This window comes from Phascolarctos cinereus, unplaced genomic scaffold (assembly GCF_003287225.1).
Source record: "Phascolarctos cinereus isolate Bilbo 61053 unplaced genomic scaffold, phaCin_HiC Scaffold_5;HRSCAF=322, whole genome shotgun sequence".
Classification (NCBI taxonomy): Eukaryota; Metazoa; Chordata; class Mammalia; order Diprotodontia; family Phascolarctidae; genus Phascolarctos; species Phascolarctos cinereus.
Genome location: NW_027555958.1, coordinates 310,130,062 through 310,134,360, shown reverse-complemented (window position 1 = coordinate 310,134,360; position 4,299 = coordinate 310,130,062). Strand labels below are relative to the sequence as shown.

Below are 4,299 nucleotides of genomic sequence, written 5' to 3'. Positions count from 1 at the left end.
CCTGGTACTCTATCATCTGCACCGTTTAGCTATGCTTCCTTAATATTTACCTCAGCTTAAATATCTGTCACAGAGATCTGGAACGTGCATACAGTACTTCTGGCAGTGTATCCCCCATAGAGAGGCTGGAGAATCTGATTTTGCAAGTTTTGGGATGATGTATAATGAAAGTTATCTTGGAGGGGCACATTAGTAGGCATTCTATGGTAGGCTTTGTTTGGCTGAAAACATGGTGAACAAGTTCTCTGGCTGCAGATGCATGCAAAAAGGAATCACCTCTGACATTTTGCTATTCTGTTAAACTACCATGGTTTCAATCCTTCTCTGACAGTGTCCAGTGAAAGATAATGTTATAAGGGGAAAAGCCTTTGACTTTCTGTCCTCTGATACCGTGGTGTATGTGCCCTGTGAACACAGCCATGGCTCATTTTTCCTCACTCTTTGATCTGTTCTGTTTTAGGTGGAGGAGACCCTGACCTTGCGGGTTTTCAAAATCAGTGAGGCTATGAAGTCTGGGAGTCTGAGCCCATGAAAGGTATCATAGCCAGGCCAGTATTGATACTCTAAGGAGCAAGAAGTGAGTTTTTTTTTATTTTCTGTTTTTCTAATTTATTAAGACATTTTCTACATGATTTCTTCAATTAGAAGTTCTTTGAAATGATACCATCACTTTTTGCCAGCTGTAGAGGAGAGTCATCAGATTCTCCCATTCTACAAATTGCTCCAAAAATTGCATAAGTTTTAAACTGGCCATTGAATCTGCCTGTGACCTGGTCAACCTTGGCCACATTCGTTTGGATGGATGCATGGTCCTTGGCCCTGATGATCCTGTCTCTTGCAGAGCATTTCCACAGCACATATAGATCCATGAACTCTTGGGCGTCATTCTGCATGTTGGAGGCTGAGGGGCAGAGTGCAAAAGCAAAAGTGTGGAAGAGAAAAGGGAGTAGAAGTGAGTTTTTTTTAAGATTTTTTTTCTGATTACATGTAAAGACAATTTTAAACATCCTTTTAAGACAATTTGAGCTCCAAATTTTCTGCCTGTCTCCCTTCTTTAAAATGGCGAGCAATTTGACATATATAGATGCAATCATGGAAAATATTTCCGTATTAGTCATGTTGTGAGAGGAGAAACAGATCAAAAGGGGGAAAAAACCAAAAAGAAAAATAAAGAAAGTGAAAATTGTATGCTTCAACCTGCATTCAGTCTACATCAGTTCTTTCTCTGGATGTGGACAGTATTTTCTATGATGAGTCCTTTGGAATTGTCTTGGATCATTGTATTCCTGAGAAAAGCTAAGTTATTAATAACTGATCAATGAACAATGTTGCTGTTACTGTGTACAACGATCTGGTTCGGCTCATTTCACTTTGCATCATGTAAGTTCAGGTTTTTCTGAAGTCCACCAGCTCATCATTTCTTATAGCACAATTGTATTCCATTAAATCCATACACCACAACTTGTTCATCCATTCCTCAATGAATGGACATCCCCTTAATTTCCAATTCTTTGTCACCACAGAAAGAGCTGTCATAAAATATTTTTGTACCAATAGGCCCTTTTCCCTTTACAAGAAGTGACTTTCAAGAAAAGTGCTTGTACTCAGCCCAGCAGTAGTCACTTGTTATCTTATCTGAACATAATTCTGTATCTTAAAATGAACTTGGTGGCACCAATGTTATGGAGAAACTGAACTAAATGTGAACCCAATCTCCCCAGAAACTGAAGTGGGATGATGGAGAGTGTGCCTTTTGTAATTTGGGGGAAAATATTTATACTTTTTGCATCTTCAGTATAAATAGTCCTTGTTAAAAGTTAATTAATATTAAACAGTTAAATTGAAATGGGGTGCTAGTCACTAGTGGTTAACAGTGTGGGAAACAAAATTAGTAAGAGCTCAAGCCAGTCAAGAAGATATGATTATACCTAGGATAGAACAAATCCTGAGAGGGAAATGTAGCAATTCTTACTTTGGGAGAGTGAGCCCAGAGCACATCTTGCTATATAATTCCAGTTTTTTAAATTTAAATATATTTTATTGATTTTTATGTTGTCACTTTCCAATCTGTTTTCCTTCTCCAACCAACCTTTACTTATAATAAATGAGTAAAATCAGGCAAAAAAAATCACATTGCCCATGTTTAGTAGTTTACTCTGTATTCCATACTTATATTTCACTTTTTTGACTATAGACTTTACCATACGTCTTCTTAGTTCAATAATAATCACTGCATTGATTAGAGAGCTTATGTCATTCAATGTTGTTTTCTTTTACATTATTGTGAATAGTGCATAAACTGTTTTTGTTTTGTTTTTTGGTCTATACTAACTTTGCATTAGTTTTTGCAACTGTCTTGAATTCATTTCTAATGGTGCCGTACTTCTCCATTATATTTACAGACTACCATTTCTTTAGGCATTTCCCTGCACTTCTTTTCTAACCCAGTGAATGAAAACCTAGGCAATGCTGGGGATGAACTTTTCTACACCAGCAAGATTATTTTCATCTTCCCTGAACAGATTGTTCTCCTTCTGCAACTGCATAATTTTTCATATATGCATTGAATGGAAACATCTCCTATATAATTTTATTTATATCAGACCATTTTTATTTAGTATGCCTTCTTAAAATTCAAGTCATGATGGTTTCCAGCTTATGCTGATGTAAGCTGTTAGAAGGTGATCTGAAAAGCATCACACATACTTCCCTCTGGGTCTTAAGTATTTCCAGGAATTTAACTTGCAAATAAATTGATTCTCCATCTTCTCTCATTGCCTCTTCTCAACAATCTTATGGAGTAAATTGGAATCTTCCTCATCCCAGAACCAAAAAGAGGCATAATTTGATCCCTTCATGCAATAGACATGAAACAGACAACAATCTGTGATCTTTTACTTGATTCCTATAAATATGCCTTTGAACATAGCCTTCTTTTTAAAAAAAGGCAATTGATATCCTCTATTTTGAAAGTGTTTTCTCATAATTACATTCCTCTGATTTATTTTTCTCACACATGCAGATAAATTCAAAGACTATACCACAGACTTTAATGAATAATTAGACTGAGATTTTCAAATGCCATTGAGCTACACATGTATCATTACCTGGTGAATATGTACTCTTCTAAAAAGGACACAATAATTAAAATAATCTTGTTTATTGAAGTTTCAGCAGTAGATATTATAGAAAGATAAAGTATCAATTTAGCTGATTTGTTGCTATGTGGGTCTTTAAAGTGTTTTATCACAAATCAGAATATTTAATTAATATTCTGATTCTATTCCTAAACTCCAAAATTTGCTTTCTCATTCTTTTGTAGATAAGATACTGCAGCAATCTTTAGTATGTTCTTAACTCTAGGATTAGAAGTAGCAAAACTATATTCCCTACATTCATTTTACAAACTGTTCAGATTGTGCCATTTGATGCCCTGTGAAGGAAATCAGTAGTGATTGTGTTACTAGAGGGCAAGGACCATGTCTCATACTTTGTATTCTCTACAGCACTAAATATAAGATATGTATATATACATTACATATGCATATGTATGTGTATATATGAGAGAGAGCAAGCACACACATATGTGTATATATGTGCTCAATCAACACTCGTTGAATAAATGTATACATTTTTGAATGAGTGAATTCAATAAATGAATCAATTAATAGGGAGATAAAAAGAAATACAAAGAAGCAGAAAAATGAGAAAAGGAAGGAAAGGAGGAAGAAATGGAACCAAGGGAAGGAGGGCAAATTAATTCAGGCAGTAGGGTGTCATGTGAGAATGTTGCATCCAGAGTCAAAATACCTAGATTTGATTCCTTGACTACCTACTTATTGTGTATGTGACCTTATACAATACATTTAACTGTTCCAGGTTTCTGTTTTCTCTCATCCATAAAATGAGATACTTAGATCTTTAGAGTCCTTTCCTATGTCCTCATGAACCTTTGAACTGCTAGTTTGGGAGACACCAAAAATACTGGAGAAATGTCTATTAAATTGAGCCCCATATGTTTGATTGACTGCACTTCTCTTAATTTTAATTAATTTATTTTATTTATTTTCAAACATAGATTGCAACCCTTTCCCTCATAGGTTTTCATAATAGGAGAGGGCAAAATACCCGTGGGTATAGGGTGAATTTTTTAGCTTAGGTACAATTTGGTGGAAGATATATGGAGTAGAAGAGCACTTAAGGACACTAGGATTATAATGTGGGTAACTACACATCTTTCCTCTCATGACTACTTTCCCTCTTCCTTTCCACCTGTTCCTACCAGTGATGAAAGTAGAC

The 4,299-nt window shown here is 35.4% G+C and overlaps 1 pseudogene; it reads right to left on the bottom strand.

The window, feature by feature from the left end:
• Positions 1–577: 577 nt before the first annotated feature.
• On the bottom strand, positions 578–893 carry LOC110212150 (small ribosomal subunit protein eS21 pseudogene; annotated as a pseudogene).
• Between the last annotated feature and the right edge of the window lie 3,406 nt (positions 894–4,299).